Here is a 23,327-nt window from a genome sequence, read left to right on the forward strand (position 1 = left end):
AATCAAACATATTTAACTTTCTGCCACATTTATAAGAAGTTGAGTTTAAAGCTTTAGTGCGTAACTTTTTGATATTAATAAACGTCCGTTACATTCAAGCCATTACCAAATGAGTTCAGAAGATTGGGGCGTCCGGCAACTTTCCCCCACAGAAACTTGTGTGTTTAAATTGTGTGTACTTTAAACACACAATTTATACTGCCTCTTCCAATTTGTGTTGTCTAAAGGGTGTGATGTCACCGACAGGAGTTTTAGATAATATTGAAGTAAGTTGGATTTAAAAACAGAAATGAGAAAGAGGTGGACCAAAAGGTAGGAGAGCAGAATACAGTAAACATAGGAGGCCTGAATGATGGAAAATACCAATTAGCAGTACCAATAATTAGCATAAATATATAACAAATATATGCAAATAACGTGCAGCACAGCTTATAGACCAGAAGGAGCCTACCAGATCCCAAATGAAGATGTTTACACTGACAGAGGCAGCTCTTTATTTGTCCAGACGGATGGTAAGGCTGATTCAGTTCAGACTGTCAGTTCCACAGGGACCTGCTATATATAGATGCACACATATACATAAAGATGCACACGAATACACAAAGGCCCATGGGAGTAGGAGTTTGTTCAGTGTGATGGGATCTGGGGGTTTGTGGTGTGGTCTGCTTGATTAGCTGCATGTTTGTTTGTTTCTTATTCTGATTGTTGCTGTTGCGTTGCTCCTCAGGTCATTGACCTCTTTGAATGTAATGCCCTAGGGTCACACACACAAACACATCACACCAATGTACATACACACACACACACACACACACACACACACACACACACACACACACACACACACACATATGCCGGCCCAGTTTGGAAGGCAGCAGTGGTCAGAGTTGAAATAAGGACAGTCCCAGAGGTCTGTCACTGCAGCATCTTTTGTATTTTTCCCAAGCTGACTTCCTTTCTCTCTTTGCTGCCTCTGTGGTCCACAGTTGCCATAGAAACACAGTTTGGCATGATATATTCAACCAGAGAGTTGCATCTCCAGTATGTTTCTCTCCTCTCTTGTTGTTGTGGGAGAAATATTTTAATTGCCCAGGTTTAAGGGAGAGCAGGGAAGAGAGCAAGTAGCTGCCAGCCGTTGGTGTTGCTGTATCTGTTTAGTAGAAAGTGTTTGCCATGAAACACCATCTGTCTGGCCTGCTGGCTGGCTCCATGTTGATCTGTCTATCTATAAACTCAACTTTAGTTTTAATTGTAGCAGCCATTAGAGCTAAACACAAATGTTAACTTAAGAAGAACTGACTGACAAGCTGATAAGTGTTTATTTGTTTGAGGTATAGGTAGGGCTGGGCAATATATCGATATTATATCGATATCGTGATACAAGATTAGATATCGTCTTAGATTTTGGATATCGTAATATGGTATAAGTGTTGTCTTTTCCTGTTTTTAAAGGCTGCATTACAGTAAAGTGATGTCATTTTCTGAACAAACCAGACTGTTCTAGCTGTTCTATTATTTGCCTTTACCCACTTAGTCATTATATCCACATTACTGATGAGTATTTGTCAAAACTTTCATTGTGAAAATATTTTGTGAAAGCACTAACAGTCAACCCTACAGTATCGATATCGAGGCGTTGTGTCCAAAATATTGTGATATTTGGTTTTCTCCATATCGCCCAGCTCTAGGTATAGTGTTTAAGGAGTGTTCATTTATTTATTTATTAATTAATGTGTCATTGATCCTAAAACTCTTTTATTGAAACACAGGGTGATACCAAGCCATAACAACACTCATAGCTCCTAGTCCTGACAGCAAATTAGAAGTCTTTACAGGTCCACTCAAGGTTCAAGGTTCTTTATTTGTCATGTGTACAACCATAACAGAAGTGGTTGTTGGCAATGAAAATCTTAGGCCTCAGGCAGAACTCACTTCCTAATAACCAAGACATGACCCAGGAGAGTCTGATTAGATTAGATTAGGTAAAGGTCTGTGTATCTAATACCTGAGCAGAAACAACAGATTCTATCAGCTCTGATCACACGGTGTGTCATCATCATCATCACAGGAGGAAAATGTGTAGGGGAAAATGACATGCACTTTTGCTCTGTGGCTGCTTGTTAATTAGTGGAGCATCATGCTGCAGCCATTGCTTCTGTTCTCACTGTTTAGGTCTTTTTGAGTTGACTGCATTTTGCATTATGTCTAATTATCCTCAGGTTTATATGAACCGGGTCCCTTTAAAGGTCAGGTCTCTTTTTTGAAAATGCATACATGCATGTCAGCTATGTGCAGGTTTCCACAGGTCCATTTCACATTGGGTCCAAAGGTTTGGACAGTAACCCCTCAGCCCTAGAGGTGCTTAGTAGGGCTAAGTATTGTTTGAAAAAATGGCTATTGCTGAAAAAATGCCGACCATAAGTAGTATTAAAAAAATAGGGTTTGATTTAAGAAAAAACCTTAACGACTATGAGCTTATAGACTATACGTACCAATTGGAGTAGAAGGAGGAGGAGAGATGGACAACGCTGCTGCTGTTACAACTACACAACACACAATGCTAATAAACACATCTCTCTATTTCCCCATAACAAAAAAAAGTGTCCACACAGACAACCCCACAGATTAGGGGTGGCAGTAGCTCAGTCTGTAGGGAGTTAGGTGAGGAACCAAAGTATGGTGGTGGACTGGTAGCTGGAGAGGTGCCAGTTCACCTCCTGGGCACTGCCAAGGTGTCCTTGGGCAAAGCACTGAACCCCCAACTGCTCGGAGTGCCTGTCCATTGACAGGTGCAGCCCCCCACTATGACATCTCTCCATTAGTGCATGTATAGGTACAGAGCATGTGTGTGTATTTCAGGCCTGTGTGTAATGTGTATTCTAACAGAGTGAAAACATTGTAATTTCCCTTGCGGGATTAATGAAGTATCAATTATTATTATTATTATTATTATTATTATTAAGTATACACCAGCATAACACGTTGCACATACAGTCCAAACCACATCCACCAGTGCTTGCATACTAATTGTTTTGTTCTTGGTATCAAAGTACAGCATCTGTTTAAATGTGTGTCTTTGTGTTTTTCCACAGGCTGACATATAGCAGAAGAAACGTCTAGACGTCTCATACACACTTTACGACATCCTTACGTAAGTAGCCAACTTTTTCCAGTTTACCGCCATTATTTATCTTCTCTTTCTCTGTTTCCTTCCACTTCTACAATCTCTCTCAGCCTGCATGTGAATCACAGGGTAATGGATGGAGTGAAAAATGAACCATGTTGCTCACTGTAGCCCTGCTTTAATGGTGCTAGGTGTATGCTTTCTATTCTAAAAACACATCGTTGTAATCAAATGAAGTGTGCTATAACTGTGGTATAACTGCAGAAAATGAACTATATTTGTTACCTCTGTTTCCCAGTAGTGGTAAATAACGTCCTAGCAACAGAAAGCTTTTGTAGGTTTTACTCAGAAGGCGGCTTTACCTTTTAAAATATGTTGGAACCATATGCTGTTGTCAGAATCTCTAAAATCTTTGGATTCCTGCAACATTTAAAGTGGTGGTTCTGTGCAGTGTGACTGTGGCCTTCAGGGGTTCCCAGTTGAAAAGATCTATAGAGCTGGCTTCCTCTATGAGACCCTTGCATTCGCTAAGTGTTAGGACAATGATGTTTTTCACAATTCTGTCTCCCAATTTTTTTTTTTAAATACTGCTAATTTGTAATCGGATATGAAAAGAGGGAAACATACTTTTGTTTGATCAACATATTGAGGAAACGGTTTCCTCATTGTCATCAATGTATCGTGGTAAAATGTTCACTGTCAACATACTATTTGTTTTGTTATAATATCTGCCCGTAGGAACTAAAACATATATTACATTTTCTATTTAGTTAAGGAAACTCAAAGCATGACCCAAATGACTCAGCTAACAGAACTTTAGATAACATCCCACCTCCACTCTTTGGTTTTAATAATAATTTTTCTAAGATCCTCTTGAATGATAATTACATAAAGTGTGTGAGGCCATTGCACTTATACAGATGATAGTCAGTTGAAATGTTTCTGCTCAGAAAAGTCCAGCTTCCTTGGCTATAGGCAGCAAGGTTCACCTAAGTTTACTTTAATAAAGAACAATTTAGGTGTTTGCTATTAACTCTGCTTTTTAATAGAATGTTTTACTTTGGGTCAAGCAATATCATTCAGATAAAATAATGCATTTTTCCCTCTAAGGTGTTTTTTTGTGGTGCAGGAACAGCACTAAAAGAAATCCTGTAAGAATGCCACTGGCCTTGACAATTTAACAGCTCTCCGAGTAATTTATTTTTCAACACCAAGCATGTTTTTTGATAGATTTTTTTTATTATTTGACTCACCTTGAAATGAATAGCATTTCCTTCATTAGTGAGAATAAAACATGTATGGTTGTACTGAATATAGCCTAAGGTCACAACACTCCAAACCCTATTAATTTGAGGTGTGTGTGTGTGTGTGTGTGTGTGTGTGTGTGTGTGTGTGTGTGTGTGGGTGTGTGTCAAAAGGAAATAAGATGTGGCCTCAGATATGTACTGTGGGTAACTGTTATTTGTTCTTTTAACATTCATTTTACTTTCTAGACCTCTCTTCTCTTACACACACACGCACACACACACACACACACACACACACACACACACACACACACACACACACACACACACACACACACACACACATCATGTTCATCATATTTTGTGGACTACCTCTGAAATATTGGGCATGAATAGATATAATGCAGTATGATTACTGTATTGTTGTTCCTCTGTGTAGTGAACTCCATGCAGACCAAACGACCAGACTGAGACGACCACTCTGAAGTACGGTACAAGGTTACTGTGTGTCATATTTTTTTTTATAATCTTTTTTTTATAACATAAAGTCCAGTGTCCAAAATTAACTTTTTGACTTACCGGGTAGATGAAAAAGTCCACCTGCTCAAAAATGTAGCCTACATAACAAAACTTTCTGGTTGGGTTTGCAAGTCCTGCTGGTAGGGATGTTAATGTGTAACTGAATTCTGACCGATTAATACAATCAGTTAAACAGTTAAAACCATATTATTAAAACAAAAATAAAAAAAGTATTAAAAAAAACGTTTTTGCATGATTAAAGGTAAATAGGCTATACAATATATTTCTTAACTTCTAGTTAACTTGCTAGTGCAAGTTGTGTTTTAAGCTCTTTTTTTCTGCTTGATGACTGGCGGGGTTAATCGGCCGTCTTACACACAGAGTATGCCAGCAGACACACAACTGCCAACCTCGCAGTTGGATGCAGTGGAGACAGGCACAGACATAAACTTGTGTTTGTCCCGCAAGCAGTTTTACGAAAGTGGCTGCATGGGTCCACGACAATGCCTGGAACATCAACACCGGTACAAGCCTGCAGCTGTCCGCCGACACGGAGCCTCCCGGATAGATGAACTGACACTCCTTTGCCTGCTTGTCGGTTAATGGTTAACGATCCGTTATCATTTCATTGTACTTTCTTTTGGAAGGCTGGCTGACTCCTGCCAAAAATCACCACATACTGGCTAATTAATTATGCTAAGGTCAACGCTAGGTATCAGTAAACAGAAGTAACATGGTGGCTGGCGTTTTGGCGTGTGCGTGTTTCTGTCAGTGAATGGTTGTGTGTGCGTGTGTAAGCTCGCCCCTGTGATGCCCTGACGTGCAGAGGAACAGAAGAAAGTAGCTGCAGATTCACCCAAATAAAGACTGAAAAACTGAACTATTTGGTACAAACATTTACCCGTATTCGGCGGATAGCCCTCTGAGATTTAGTCGCCAAACGAAAATGTACCTGCATTTGGCGGCTGGTGATTGTTAATTTTGACCGTGATGAGGTCTAGTTGCAGACTCGACTAATAATTCTCGTTAACACAGATGTGCTTATGACAAGCATTAACTATTCTGTGACACCAGAGAGGATAAATAATACCATGCAATAAATTGCAGCATGACTTAATGACTCATGACTTGATTTTTCTCCGTGGGTCCATGTGGCACTGATGGTGCAGGGTGACATCAGTACAACTTTCTGATGAATGAGGTATGTGTCTGTCCATATATCAACTGACAAATTAACGTAAAGGAAACAATATTTCACTTTTTCTTGGTTGGTCTTGAAAGAGACGGTAGATTCTCTAGTATCCATAAAACAAAAATATAACCTGTTTTGGATGTTTTGCTCTTTAGAATAAAAGATGCCTTACCTAGCACAGAGTTTATAATGACCTATAAGAGCACAGTGCTGCAGTGTGTGTTGAATATATGAAAAGCCTCTCCAGCTGTCATAGCCATGGAGCAATCAGATTGTATCTGCTATCTTCCTGCGACACTTTTCCTTGTCAGAAACCATCTGTGATAAGCAGAGAGCAGGTTGGCTGCATCACTGTGGCTTTCCTACAGCTGCACTGTTAAAAGTATGGCTGATATACAGGGACAGTGCTAAGTGTGTACCATTGCACACAAACTCTTTTGGTGGTGTACAGATAAGGACAACAGCACCCTGACAGTTCTACATAGGACCTTAAAACCACGCACAATCCAAATTTACATCAGTAGTGTAAATAGTACATTTTTGGGAAATTCTTCAGGTTAACCATTTTTCATGATTTACCAAATTAGAGAACTTAATTATTATTATTATTTTTATTATTTAGAGCTTGACTCATTAAGCGTCTGGATATAAGCTCTACCTTATTGATATTGATGCCATTTTCGAGACAGCTCAACGATCTGAGTCTTTATCGATACCATTATCGATACTTTTCTATTATTTGGTGAAAAGACGAGATGACAAATTCTTACTCTTAACAGAACTATTATTGCTTTTATTGCAAAAAGTGTGAGTCTGTGACAGTTTGATTTCTTCTGTCTCTGTTGCTGTTTTTGTTTTAAGAAGCTGATTAAGCTTCTTAAAATAATTAAATTAAGTCCGACTATGTTTTGAATGATTTGCGGTCGGGAGGCTAGACTTTACCTATGGTCTTCACGCACATACTGTGCTCGTAAATAATTTTTTCGGTTTGCGCACACAGACATAATGTTATATGATCCACTAGTCTCATAGCATTATCGATAAGATCAGACCTTATTGATTTTCAGGTTTTGAGAAATTAAAAAAAAAAAAAAACAACTCTTGACCCTTATCAACTAAGCTCTTGATGCATGGTGATAGAAAGGAATGCACTGTCTTGGTACTGTCAGATCTCAGTACAGCTTTTGACACTGTGGGACTCAGGCAGTGTGTAAGTATCCCTGGGTCAGACTTTGATTTTTCTGTGTGTTTTTCATTTTCTGTATTGGGTCCTATTCTTTTTGCCTTGTATATGCTTTCCCTCCCTTGGCCAGATAATAAGTCAATTTAAATGTATTGTCAATGTTGTTTAGCCTAAAAATGTAGCACAATTGACAGTTTTACTTAACTGCCTAAACTCTATAAAATAGGATGGCAGATAATTTCTTAAGTTCTTTCTACCCCAGCCAGCCTTGTCCCTAAGGCTGCTTTTAAGTGGTCCAAAATGCTGCTGCTATTAGTTATTCTCCTCTAAAAAGTCTCATGTGACGCCGGTCTTGCATGGAGCTAGAACAGTGTCAGTAAGTAAATAGTAAAATTTGGCATTGAAAAAGAAAAAATTGGTTGTTTCACTGAAAAATAAGAAAGGCGTTAACAATATTTTATTTTGATATTTCATGCATCCATATTCTTCATATCTCTACACTGGCTCACCATCAAATTAAAAATGTATCTCAAGACTCTTGTGATCACTTTTAGAATCCTGCATGATCAGACACACGCCTATATCAAGACCAGATCATCTGCAGCCTTATTTCACAAGTAGCTTTCTACGGTCCGGGTGTGTTGGTTGTCCTCACTCCAGGCTTAAAACTAGTGGAGACTGTGATTTTGAGGTTGTGGCTCCTAAACTTTGGAACTCTCTCGTTGGACCTAAGTTCAGCTCAAGACCCATCTGTTTAAATGTGCTGTCTCCTTATACCTAGTCTATATCCACGATGTTCCACTTCTGGGATAGGGTTGCACAATATTGACAAAATGTGATATTGCAATATCGATTATGAATATTGCGATATCAATATTAATTACAAAAGTTACGGGAAACGCATCAAAATAGATTTATAACAAATTAAACAAGTTTTCTTACAACACAAGGTTTATTTCATCTGACGGTCATATTGGACTGGTCCAACATGAATAAATAAATAAGGTCTACAGAACAGGACATGTTCTACAGGTTGGACAGTATAAATATATAAATAAGGACCATGTCTCCAGAACAGGACATGTTCTACTGGTTGGACAGTATAAATATATAAATAAGGACCATGTCTCCAGAACAGGACATGTTCTACTGGTTGGACAGTATAAAATAAATAAATAAAGAGAACAGGACATGTTTTACTGGTTGGACAGTATGAAATATATAAATAAAGAGAACAGGACATGTTCTACTAGTTGGACAGTATAAAATATATAAATAAAGAGAACAGGACATGTTTTACTGGTTGGACAGTATAAAATAAATAAATAAAGAGAACAGGACATGTTTTACTGGTTGGACAGTATAAAATATATAAATAAAGAGAACAGGACATGTTTTACTGGTTGGACAGTATAAAATATATAAATAAAGAGAACAGGACATGTTTTACTGGTTGGACAGTATAAAATAAATAAATAAAGAGAACAGGACATGTTTTACTGGTTGGACAGTATAGAATAAATAAATAAAGAGAACAGGACATGTTTTACTGGTTGGACAGTATAAAATAAATAACTAAAGAGAACAGGACATGTTTTACTGGTTGGACAGTATAAAATAAATAAATAAAGAGAACAGGACATGTTCTACTGGTTGGACAGTATGAAATATATAAATAAAGAGAACAGGACATGTTTTACTGGTTGGACAGTATGAAATATATAAATAAAGAGAACAGGACATGTTCTACTAGTTGGACAGTATAAAATATATAAATAAAGAGAACAGGACATGTTTTACTGGTTGGACAGTATAAAATAAATAAATAAAGAGAACAGGACATGTTTTACTGGTTGGACAGTATAAAATATATAAATAAAGAGAACAGGACATGTTTTACTGGTTGGACAGTATAAAATATATAAATAAAGAGAACAGGACATGTTTTACTGGTTGGACAGTATAGAATAAATAAATAAAGAGAACAGGACATGTTTTACTGGTTGGACAGTATAAAATAAATAACTAAAGAGAACAGGACATGTTTTACTGGTTGGACAGTATAAAATAAATAAATAAAGAGAACAGGACATGTTCTACTGGTTGGACAGTATGAAATATATAAATAAAGAGAACAGGACATGTTCTACTGGTTGGACAGTATAAAATATATAAATAAAGAGAACAGGACATGTTTTACTGGTTGGACAGTATAAAATATATAAATAAAGAGAACAGGACATGTTCTACTGGTTGGACAGTATGAAATATATAAATAAAGAGAACAGGACATGTTTTACTGGTTGGACAGTATAAAATAAATAACTAAAGAGAACATGACATGTTTTACTGGTTGGACAGTATGAAATATATAAATAAAGAGAACAGGACATGTTCTACTGGTTGGACAGTATAAAATATATAAATAAAGAGAACAGGACATGTTTTACTGGTTGGACAGTATAAAATATATAAATAAAGAGAACAGGACATGTTCTACTGGTTGGACAGTATGAAATATATAAATAAAGAGAACAGGACATGTTCTACTGGTTGGACAGTATAAAATAAATAAATAAAGAGAACAGGACATGTTCTACTGGTTGGACAGTATAAAATAAATAAATAAAGAGAACAGGACATGTTTTACTGGTTGGACAGTATGAAATATATAAATAAAGAGAACAGGACATGTTCTACTGGTTGGACAGTATGAAATAAATAAATAAAGAGAACAGGACATGTTCTACTGGTTGGACAGTATAAAATAAATAAATAAAGAGAACAGGACATGTTCTACTGGTTGGACAGTATAAATATATAAATAAGGACCATGTCTCCAGAACAGGACATGTTCTACTGGTTGGACAGTATAAATATATAAATAAGGACCATGTCTCCAGAACAGGACATGTTCTACTGGTTGGACAGTATAAAATAAATAAATAAAGAGAACAGGACATGTTTTACTGGTTGGACAGTATGAAATATATAAATAAAGAGAACAGGACATGTTCTACTAGTTGGACAGTATAAAATATATAAATAAAGAGAACAGGACATGTTTTACTGGTTGGACAGTATAAAATAAATAAATAAAGAGAACAGGACATGTTTTACTGGTTGGACAGTATAAAATAAATAAATAAAGAGAACAGGACATGTTTTACTGGTTGGACAGTATAAAATATATAAATAAAGAGAACAGGACATGTTTTACTGGTTGGACAGTATAAAATATATAAATAAAGAGAACAGGACATGTTTTACTGGTTGGACAGTATAAAATAAATAAATAAAGAGAACAGGACATGTTTTACTGGTTGGACAGTATAGAATAAATAAATAAAGAGAACAGGACATGTTTTACTGGTTGGACAGTATAAAATATATAAATAAAGAGAACAGGACATGTTCTACTGGTTGGACAGTATAAAATATATAAATAAAGAGAACAGGACATGTTTTACTGGTTGGACAGTATGAAATATATAAATAAAGAGAACAGGACATGTTTTACTGGTTGGACAGTATGAAATATATGAATAAAGAGAACAGGACATGTTTTACTGGTTGGACAGTATAAAATATATAAATAAAGAGAACAGGACATGTTTTACTGGTTGGACAGTATGAAATATATAAATAAAGAGAACAGGACATGTTTTACTGGTTGGACAGTATGAAATATATAAATAAAGAGAACAGGACATGTTTTACTGGTTGGACAGTATAAAATAAATAACTAAAGAGAACAGGACATGTTTTACTGGTTGGACAGTATGAAATATATGAATAAAGAGAACAGGACATGTTTTACTGGTTGGACAGTATGAAATATATAAATAAAGAGAACAGGACATGTTCTACTGGTTGGACAGTATAAAATAAATAAATAAAGAGAACAGGACATGTTCTACTGGTTGGACAGTATGAAATATATAAATAAAGAGAACAGGACATGTTCTACTGGTTGGACAGTATAAAATAAATAAATAAAGAGAACAGGACATGTTCTACTGGTTGGACAGTATAAAATAAATAAATAAAGAGAACAGGACATGTTTTTCTGGTTGGACAGTATGAAATATATAAATAAAGAGAACAGGACATGTTCTACTGGTTGGACAGTATAAAATAAATAAATAAAGAGAACAGGACATGTTCTACTGGTTGGACAGTATAAAATAAATAAATAAAGAGAACAGGACATGTTCTACTGGTTGGACAGTATAAATATATAAATAAGGACCATGTCTCCAGAACAGGACATGTTCTACTGGTTGGACAGTATAAATGTATAAATAAGGACCATGTCTCCAGAACAGGACATGTTCTACTGGTTGGACAGTATAAAATAAATAAATAAAGAGAACAGGACATGTTTTACTGGTTGGACAGTATAAAATAAATAAATAAAGAGAACAGGACATGTTCTACTGGTTGGACAGTATAAAATATATAAATAAAGAGAACAGGACATGTTCTACTGGTTGGACAGTATAAAATATATAAATAAAGAGAACAGGACATGTTCTACTGGTTGGACAGTATAAAATATATAAATAAAGAGAACAGGACATGTTCTACTGGTTGGACAGTATAAAATAAATAAATAAAGAGAACAGGACATGTTTTACTGGTTGGACAGTATAAATATATAAATAAAGAGAACAGGACATGTTCTACTGGTTGGACAGTATAAATATATAAATAAAGAGAACAGGACATGTTTTACTGGTTGGACAGTATAAAATATATAAATAAAGAGAACAGGACATGTTCTACTGGTTGGACAGTATAAAATATATAAATAAAGAGAACAGGACATGTTTTACTGGTTGGACAGTATAAAATAAATAAATAAAGAGAACAGGACATGTTTTACTGGTTGGACAGTATAAAATATATAAATAAAGAGAACAGGACATGTTTTACTGGTTGGACAGTATAAAATAAATAAATAAAGAGAACAGGACATGTTTTACTGGTTGGACAGTATAGAATAAATAAATAAAGAGAACAGGACATGTTTTACTGGTTGGACAGTATAAAATATATAAATAAAGAGAACAGGACATGTTTTACTGGTTGGACAGTATAAAATAAATAAATAAAGAGAACAGGACATGTTCTACTGGTTGGACAGTATGAAATATATAAATAAAGAGAACAGGACATGTTCTACTGGTTGGACAGTATGAAATATATAAATAAAGAGAACAGGACATGTTTTACTGGTTGGACAGTATAAAATATATAAATAAAGAGAACATGACATGTTCTACTGGTTGGACAGTATAAAATAAATAAATAAAGAGAACAGGACATGTTCTACTGGTTGGACAGTATAAAATAAATAAATAAAGAGAACAGGACATGTTCTACTGGTTGGACAGTATGAAATATATAAATAAAGAGAACAGGACATGTTTTACTGGTTGGACAGTATAAAATATATAAATAAAGAGAACAGGACATGTTTTACTGGTTGGACAGTATAAAATATATAAATAAAGAGAACAGGACATGTTTTACTGGTTGGACAGTATAAAATAAATAAATAAAGAGAACAGGACATGTTTTACTGGTTGGACAGTATAGAATAAATAAATAAAGAGAACAGGACATGTTTTACTGGTTGGACAGTATAAAATATATAAATAAAGAGAACAGGACATGTTCTACTGGTTGGACAGTATAAAATATATAAATAAAGAGAACAGGACATGTTTTACTGGTTGGACAGTATAAAATATATAAATAAAGAGAACAGGACATGTTCTACTGGTTGGACAGTATGAAATATATAAATAAAGAGAACAGGACATGTTCTACTGGTTGGACAGTATAAAATAAATAAATAAAGAGAACAGGACATGTTCTACTGGTTGGACAGTATAAATATATAAATAAGGACCATGTCTCCAGAACAGGACATGTTCTACTGGTTGGACAGTATAAATATATAAATAAGGACCATGTCTCCAGAACAGGACATGTTCTACTGGTTGGACAGTATAAAATAAATAAATAAAGAGAACAGGACATGTTTTACTGGTTGGACAGTACAAAATAAATAAATAAAGAGAACAGGACATGTTCTACTGGTTGGACAGTATAAAATATATAAATAAAGAGAACAGGACATGTTTTACTGGTTGGACAGTATAGAATAAATAAATAAAGAGAACAGGACATGTTTTACTGGTTGGACAGTATAAAATATATAAATAAAGAGAACAGGACATGTTTTACTGGTTGGACAGTATAAAATAAATAAATAAAGAGAACAGGACATGTTTTACTGGTTGGACAGTATAGAATAAATAAATAAAGAGAACAGGACATGTTTTACTGGTTGGACAGTATAAAATATATAAATAAAGAGAACAGGACATGTTTTACTGGTTGGACAGTATGAAATAAATAAATAAAGAGAACAGGACATGTTCTACTGGTTGGACAGTATAAAATAAATAAATAAAGAGAACAGGACATGTTCTACTGGTTGGACAGTATAAATATATAAATAAGGACCATGTCTCCAGAACAGGACATGTTCTACTGGTTGGACAGTATAAATATATAAATAAGGACCATGTCTCCAGAACAGGACATGTTCTACTGGTTGGACAGTATAAAATAAATAAATAAAGAGAACAGGACATGTTTTACTGGTTGGACAGTATAAAATAAATAAATAAAGAGAACAGGACATGTTCTACTGGTTGGACAGTATAAAATATATAAATAAAGAGAACAGGACATGTTCTACTGGTTGGACAGTATAAAATATATAAATAAAGAGAACAGGACATGTTCTACTGGTTGGACAGTATAAAATATATAAATAAAGAGAACAGGACATGTTCTACTGGTTGGACAGTATAAAATAAATAAATAAAGAGAACAGGACATGTTTTACTGGTTGGACAGTATAAATATATAAATAAAGAGAACAGGACATGTTCTACTGGTTGGACAGTATAAATATATAAATAAAGAGAACAGGACATGTTTTACTGGTTGGACAGTATAAAATATATAAATAAAGAGAACAGGACATGTTCTACTGGTTGGACAGTATAAAATATATAAATAAAGAGAACAGGACATGTTTTACTGGTTGGACAGTATAAAATAAATAAATAAAGAGAACAGGACATGTTTTACTGGTTGGACAGTATAAAATATATAAATAAAGAGAACAGGACATGTTTTACTGGTTGGACAGTATAAAATAAATAAATAAAGAGAACAGGACATGTTTTACTGGTTGGACAGTATAGAATAAATAAATAAAGAGAACAGGACATGTTTTACTGGTTGGACAGTATAAAATATATAAATAAAGAGAACAGGACATATTTTACTGGTTGGACAGTATAAAATAAATAAATAAAGAGAACAGGACATGTTCTACTGGTTGGACAGTATGAAATATATAAATAAAGAGAACAGGACATGTTCTACTGGTTGGACAGTATGAAATATATAAATAAAGAGAACAGGACATGTTTTACTGGTTGGACAGTATAAAATATATAAATAAAGAGAACAGGACATGTTCTACTGGTTGGACAGTATAAAATAAATAAATAAAGAGAACAGGACATGTTCTACTGGTTGGACAGTATAAAATAAATAAATAAAGAGAACAGGACATGTTCTACTGGTTGGACAGTATGAAATATATAAATAAAGAGAACAGGACATGTTTTACTGGTTGGACAGTATAAAATATATAAATAAAGAGAACAGGACATGTTTTACTGGTTGGACAGTATAAAATATATAAATAAAGAGAACAGGACATGTTTTACTGGTTGGACAGTATAAAATAAATAAATAAAGAGAACAGGACATGTTTTACTGGTTGGACAGTATAGAATAAATAAATAAAGAGAACAGGACATGTTTTACTGGTTGGACAGTATAAAATATATAAATAAAGAGAACAGGACATGTTCTACTGGTTGGACAGTATAAAATATATAAATAAAGAGAACAGGACATGTTTTACTGGTTGGACAGTATAAAATATATAAATAAAGAGAACAGGACATGTTCTACTGGTTGGACAGTATGAAATATATAAATAAAGAGAACAGGACATGTTCTACTGGTTGGACAGTATAAAATAAATAAATAAAGAGAACAGGACATGTTCTACTGGTTGGACAGTATAAATATATAAATAAGGACCATGTCTCCAGAACAGGACATGTTCTACTGGTTGGACAGTATAAATATATAAATAAGGACCATGTCTCCAGAACAGGACATGTTCTACTGGTTGGACAGTATAAAATAAATAAATAAAGAGAACAGGACATGTTTTACTGGTTGGACAGTATAAAATAAATAAATAAAGAGAACAGGACATGTTCTACTGGTTGGACAGTATAAAATATATAAATAAAGAGAACAGGACATGTTTTACTGGTTGGACAGTATAGAATAAATAAATAAAGAGAACAGGACATGTTTTACTGGTTGGACAGTATAAAATATATAAATAAAGAGAACAGGACATGTTTTACTGGTTGGACAGTATAAAATAAATAAATAAAGAGAACAGGACATGTTTTACTGGTTGGACAGTATAGAATAAATAAATAAAGAGAACAGGACATGTTTTACTGGTTGGACAGTATAAAATATATAAATAAAGAGAACAGGACATGTTTTACTGGTTGGACAGTATAAAATAAATAAATAAAGAGAACAGGACATGTTCTACTGGTTGGACAGTATGAAATATATAAATAAAGAGAACAGGACATGTTCTACTGGTTGGACAGTATGAAATATATAAATAAAGAGAACAGGACATGTTTTACTGGTTGGACAGTATAAAATATATAAATAAAGAGAACAGGACATGTTCTACTGGTTGGACAGTATAAAATAAATAAATAAAGAGAACAGGACATGTTCTACTGGTTGGACAGTATAAAATAAATAAATAAAGAGAACAGGACATGTTCTACTGGTTGGACAGTATGAAATATATAAATAAAGAGAACAGGACATGTTTTACTGGTTGGACAGTATAAAATAAATAAATAAAGAGAACAGGACATGTTTTACTGGTGGACAGTATGAAATATATAAATAAAGAGAACAGGACATGTTTTACTGGTTGGACAGTATAAAATATATAAATAAAGAGAACAGGACATGTTCTACTGGTTGGACAGTATGAAATAAATAAATAAAGAGAACAGGACATGTTTTACTGGTTGGACAGTATGAAATATATAAATAAAGAGAACAGGACATGTTTTACTGGTTGGACAGTATAAAATAAATAAATAAAGAGAACAGGACATGTTCTACTGGTTGGACAGTATAAAATAAATAAATAAAGAGAACAGGACATGTTTTACTGGTTGGACAGTATGAAATATATAAATAAAGAGAACAGGACATGTTCTACTGGTTGGACAGTATAAAATAAATAAATAAAGAGAACAGGACATGTTCTACTGGTTGGACAGTATAAAATAAATAAATAAAGAGAACAGGGCATGTTTTACTGGTTGGACAGTATGAAATATATAAATAAAGAGAACAGGACATGTTCTACTGGTTGGACAGTATAAAATATATAAATAAAGAGAACAGGACATGTTCTACTGGTTGGACAGTATAAAATATATAAATAAAGAGAACAGGACATGTTCTACTGGTTGGACAGTATGAAATATATAAATAAAGAGAACAGGACATGTTCTACTGGTTGGACAGTATAAAATATATAAATAAAGAGAACAGGACATGTTCTACTGGTTGGACAGTATGAAATATATAAATAAAGAGAACAGGACATGTTCTACTGGTTGGACAGTATAAAATATACAAATAAAGAGAACAGGACATGTTCTACTGGTTGGACAGTATAAAATATATAAATAAAGAGAACAGGACATGTTTTACTGGTTGGACAGTATAAAATATATAAATAAAGAGAACAGGACATGTTTTACTGGTTGGACAGTATAAAATATATAAATAAAGAGAACAGGACATGTTCTACTGGTTGGACAGTATGAAATAAATAAATAAAGAGAACAGGACATGTTTTACTGGTTGGACAGTATGAAATATATAAATAAAGAGAACAGGACATGTTTTACTGGTTGGACAGTATAAAATAAATAAATAAAGAGAACAGGACATGTTCTACTGGTTGGACAGTATAAAATAAATAAATAAAGAGAACAGGACATGTTTTACTGGTTGGACAGTATGAAATATATAAATAAAGAGAACAGGACATGTTCTACTGGTTGGACAGTATAAAATAAATAAATAAAGAGAACAGGACATGTTCTACTGGTTGGACAGTATAAAATAAATAAATAAAGAGAACAGGGCATGTTTTACTGGTTGGACAGTATGAAATATATAAATAAAGAGAACAGGACATGTTCTACTGGTTGGACAGTATAAAATATATAAATAAAGAGAACAGGACATGTTCTACTGGTTGGACAGTATAAAATATATAAATAAAGAGAACAGGACATGTTCTACTGGTTGGACAGTATGAAATATATAAATAAAGAGAACAGGACATGTTCTACTGGTTGGACAGTATAAAATATATAAATAAAGAGAACAGGACATGTTCTACTGGTTGGACAGTATGAAATATATAAATAAAGAGAACAGGACATGTTCTACTGGTTGGACAGTATAAAATATACAAATAAAGAGAACAGGACATGTTCTACTGGTTGGACAGTATAAAATATATAAATAAAGAGAACAGGACATGTTTTACTGGTTGGACAGTATAAAATATATAAATAAAGAGAACAGGACATGTTTTACTGGTTGGACAGTATAAAATATATAAATAAAGAGAACAGGACATGTTTTACTGGTTGGACAGTATAAAATAAATAAATAAAGAGAACAGGACATGTTCTACTGGTTGGACAGTATAAAATAAATAAATAAAGAGAACAGGACATGTTTTACTGGTTGGACAGTATAAAATATATAAATAAAGAGAACAGGACATGTTTTACTGGTTGGACAGTATAAAATAAATAAATAAAGAGAACAGGACATGTTTTACTGGTTGGACAGTATAAAATATATAAATAAAGAGAACAGGACATGTTCTACTGGTTGGACAGTATAAAATAAATAAATAAAGAGAACAGGACATGTTCTACTGGTTGGACAGTATAAATATATAAATAAGGACCATGTCTCCAGAACAGGACATGTTCTACTGGTTGGACAGTATAAATATATAAATAAGGACCATGTCTCCAGAACAGGACATGTTCTACTGGTTGGACAGTATAAAATAAATAAATAAAGAGAACAGGACATGTTTTACTGGTTGGACAGTATAAAATAAATAAATAAAGAGAACAGGACATGTTCTACTGGTTGGACAGTATAAAATATATAAATAAAGAGAACAGGACATATTCTACTGGTTGGACAGTATAAAATATATAAATAAAGAGAACAGGACATGTTCTACTGGTTGGACAGTATAAAATATATAAATAAAGAGAACAGGACATGTTCTACTGGTTGGACAGTATAAAATAAATAAATAAAGAGAACAGGACATGTTTTACTGGTTGGACAGTATAAATATATAAATAAAGAGAACAGGACATGTTCTACTGGTTGGACAGTATAAATATATAAATAAAGAGAACAGGACATGTTTTACTGGTTGGACAGTATAAAATATATAAATAAAGAGAACAGGACATGTTCTACTGGTTGGACAGTATAAAATATATAAATAAAGAGAACAGGACATGTTTTACTGGTTGGACAGTATAAAATAAATAAATAAAGAGAACAGGACATGTTTTACTGGTTGGACAGTATAAAATATATAAATAAAGAGAACAGGACATGTTTTACTGGTTGGACAGTATAAAATAAATAAATAAAGAGAACAGGACATGTTTTACTGGTTGGACAGTATAGAATAAATAAATAAAGAGAACAGGACATGTTTTACTGGTTGGACAGTATAAAATATATAAATAAAGAGAACAGGACATGTTTTACTGGTTGGACAGTATAAAATAAATAAATAAAGAGAACAGGACATGTTCTACTGGTTGGACAGTATGAAATATATAAATAAAGAGAACAGGACATGTTCTACTGGTTGGACAGTATGAAATATATAAATAAAGAGAACAGGACATGTTTTACTGGTTGGACAGTATAAAATATATAAATAAAGAGAACAGGACATGTTCTACTGGTTGGACAGTATAAAATAAATAAATAAAGAGAACAGGACATGTTCTACTGGTTGGACAGTATAAAATAAATAAATAAAGAGAACAGGACATGTTCTACTGGTTGGACAGTATGAAATATATAAATAAAGAGAACAGGACATGTTTTACTGGTTGGACAGTATAAAATATATAAATAAAGAGAACAGGACATGTTTTACTGGTTGGACAGTATAAAATAAATAAATAAAGAGAACAGGACATGTTTTACTGGTTGGACAGTATAGAATAAATAAATAAAGAGAACAGGACATGTTTTACTGGTTGGACAGTATAAAATATATAAATAAAGAGAACAGGACATGTTCTACTGGTTGGACAGTATAAAATATATAAATAAAGAGAACAGGACATGTTTTACTGGTTGGACAGTATAAAATATATAAATAAAGAGAACAGGACATGTTCTACTGGTTGGACAGTATGAAATATATAAATAAAGAGAACAGGACATGTTCTACTGGTTGGACAGTATAAAATAAATAAATAAAGAGAACAGGACATGTTCTACTGGTTGGACAGTATAAATATATAAATAAGGACCATGTCTCCAGAACAGGACATGTTCTACTGGTTGGACAGTATAAATATATAAATAAGGACCATGTCTCCAGAACAGGACATGTTCTACTGGTTGGACAGTATAAAATAAATAAATAAAGAGAACAGGACATGTTTTACTGGTTGGACAGTACAAAATAAATAAATAAAGAGAACAGGACATGTTCTACTGGTTGGACAGTATAAAATATATAAATAAAGAGAACAGGACATGTTTTACTGGTTGGACAGTATAGAATAAATAAATAAAGAGAACAGGACATGTTTTACTGGTTGGACAGTATAAAATATATAAATAAAGAGAACAGGACATGTTTTACTGGTTGGACAGTATAAAATAAATAAATAAAGAGAACAGGACATGTTTTACTGGTTGGACAGTATAGAATAAATAAATAAAGAGAACAGGACATGTTTTACTGGTTGGACAGTATAAAATATATAAATAAAGAGAACAGGACATGTTTTACTGGTTGGACAGTATGAAATAAATAAATAAAGAGAACAGGACATGTTCTACTGGTTGGACAGTATAAAATAAATAAATAAAGAGAACAGGACATGTTTTACTGGTTGGACAGTATAAAATAAATAAATAAAGAGAACAGGACATGTTTTACTGGTTGGACAGTATAGAATAAATAAATAAAGAGAACAGGACATGTTTTACTGGTTGGACAGTATAAAATATATAAATAAAGAGAACAGGACATGTTTTACTGGTTGGACAGTATAAAATAAATAAATAAAGAGAACAGGACATGTTCTACTGGTTGGACAGTATGAAATATATAAATAAAGAGAACAGGACATGTTCTACTGGTTGGACAGTATGAAATATATAAATAAAGAGAACAGGACATGTTTTACTGGTTGGACAGTATAAAATATATAAATAAAGAGAACAGGACATGTTCTACTGGTTGGACAGTATAAAATAAATAAATAAAGAGAACAGGACATGTTCTACTGGTTGGACAGTATAAAATAAATAAATAAAGAGAACAGGACATGTTCTACTGGTTGGACAGTATGAAATATATAAATAAAGAGAACAGGACATGTTTTACTGGTTGGACAGTATAAAATATATAAATAAAGAGAACAGGACATGTTTTACTGGTTGGACAGTATAAAATAAATAAATAAAGAGAACAGGACATGTTTTACTGGTTGGACAGTATAGAATAAATAAATAAAGAGAACAGGACATGTTTTACTGGTTGGACAGTATAAAATATATAAATAAAGAGAACAGGACATGTTCTACTGGTTGGACAGTATAAAATATATAAATAAAGAGAACAGGACATGTTTTACTGGTTGGACAGTATAAAATATATAAATAAAGAGAACAGGACATGTTCTACTGGTTGGACAGTATGAAATATATAAATAAAGAGAACAGGACATGTTCTACTGGTTGGACAGTATAAAATAAATAAATAAAGAGAACAGGACATGTTCTACTGGTTGGACAGTATAAATATATAAATAAGGACCATGTCTCCAGAACAGGACATGTTCTACTGGTTGGACAGTATAAATATATAAATAAGGACCATGTCTCCAGAACAGGACATGTTCTACTGGTTGGACAGTATAAAATAAATAAATAAAGAGAACAGGACATGTTTTACTGGTTGGACAGTATAAAATAAATAAATAAAGAGAACAGGACATGTTCTACTGGTTGGACAGTATAAAATATATAAATAAAGAGAACAGGACATGTTTTACTGGTTGGACAGTATAGAATAAATAAATAAAGAGAACAGGACATGTTTTACTGGTTGGACAGTATAAAATATATAAATAAAGAGAACAGGACATGTTTTACTGGTTGGACAGTATAAAATAAATAAATAAAGAGAACAGGACATGTTTTACTGGTTGGACAGTATAGAATAAATAAATAAAGAGAACAGGACATGTTTTACTGGTTGGACAGTATAAAATATATAAATAAAGAGAACAGGACATGTTTTACTGGTTGGACAGTATAAAATAAATAAATAAAGAGAACAGGACATGTTCTACTGGTTGGACAGTATGAAATATATAAATAAAGAGAACAGGACATGTTCTACTGGTTGGACAGTATGAAATATATAAATAAAGAGAACAGGACATGTTTTACTGGTTGGACAGTATAAAATATATAAATAAAGAGAACAGGACATGTTCTACTGGTTGGACAGTATAAAATAAATAAATAAAGAGAACAGGACATGTTCTACTGGTTGGACAGTATAAAATAAATAAATAAAGAGAACAGGACATGTTCTACTGGTTGGACAGTATGAAATATATAAATAAAGAGAACAGGACATGTTTTACTGGTTGGACAGTATAAAATATATAAATAAAGAGAACAGGACATGTTCTACTGGTTGGACAGTATAAAATATATAAATAAAGAGAACAGGACATGTTTTACTGGTTGGACAGTATAAAATAAATAAATAAAGAGAACAGGACATGTTTTACTGGTTGGACAGTATGAAATATATAAATAAAGAGAACAGGACATGTTTTACTGGTTGGACAGTATAAAATATATAAATAAAGAGAACAGGACATGTTCTACTGGTTGGACAGTATGAAATAAATAAATAAAGAGAACAGGACATGTTTTACTGGTTGGACAGTATGAAATATATAAATAAAGAGAACAGGACATGTTTTACTGGTTGGACAGTATAAAATAAATAAATAAAGAGAACAGGACATGTTCTACTGGTTGGACAGTATAAAATAAATAAATAAAGAGAACAGGACATGTTTTACTGGTTGGACAGTATGAAATATATAAATAAAGAGAACAGGACATGTTCTACTGGTTGGACAGTATAAAATAAATAAATAAAGAGAACAGGACATGTTCTACTGGTTGGACAGTATAAAATAAATAAATAAAGAGAACAGGGCATGTTTTACTGGTTGGACAGTATGAAATATATAAATAAAGAGAACAGGACATGTTCTACTGGTTGGACAGTATAAAATATATAAATAAAGAGAACAGGACATGTTCTACTGGTTGGACAGTATAAAATATATAAATAAAGAGAACAGGACATGTTCTACTGGTTGGACAGTATGAAATATATAAATAAAGAGAACAGGACATGTTCTACTGGTTGGACAGTATAAAATATATAAATAAAGAGAACAGGACATGTTCTACTGGTTGGAC

General features: G+C 33.2%; 1 protein-coding gene across 5 annotated transcripts in view; it reads left to right on the forward strand.

The window, feature by feature from the left end:
* Positions 1 to 3,079: 3,079 nt before the first annotated feature.
* LOC116055648 (RNA binding protein fox-1 homolog 3-like) overlaps positions 3,080 to 23,327 on the forward strand; it is a 651,886-nt gene continuing 631,638 nt past the window's right edge. For all 5 annotated transcript variants that reach the window (XM_035997778.1, XM_035997775.1, XM_035997779.1 and 2 more), the window contains exon 1: positions 3,080 to 3,151. The gene's annotated coding sequence lies outside the window, so the exon portion shown is untranslated. The remainder of the gene's footprint in view (positions 3,152 to 23,327) is intronic.

Source organism: Sander lucioperca, chromosome 22, assembly GCF_008315115.2.
Source record: "Sander lucioperca isolate FBNREF2018 chromosome 22, SLUC_FBN_1.2, whole genome shotgun sequence".
Classification (NCBI taxonomy): domain Eukaryota; kingdom Metazoa; phylum Chordata; class Actinopteri; order Perciformes; family Percidae; genus Sander; species Sander lucioperca.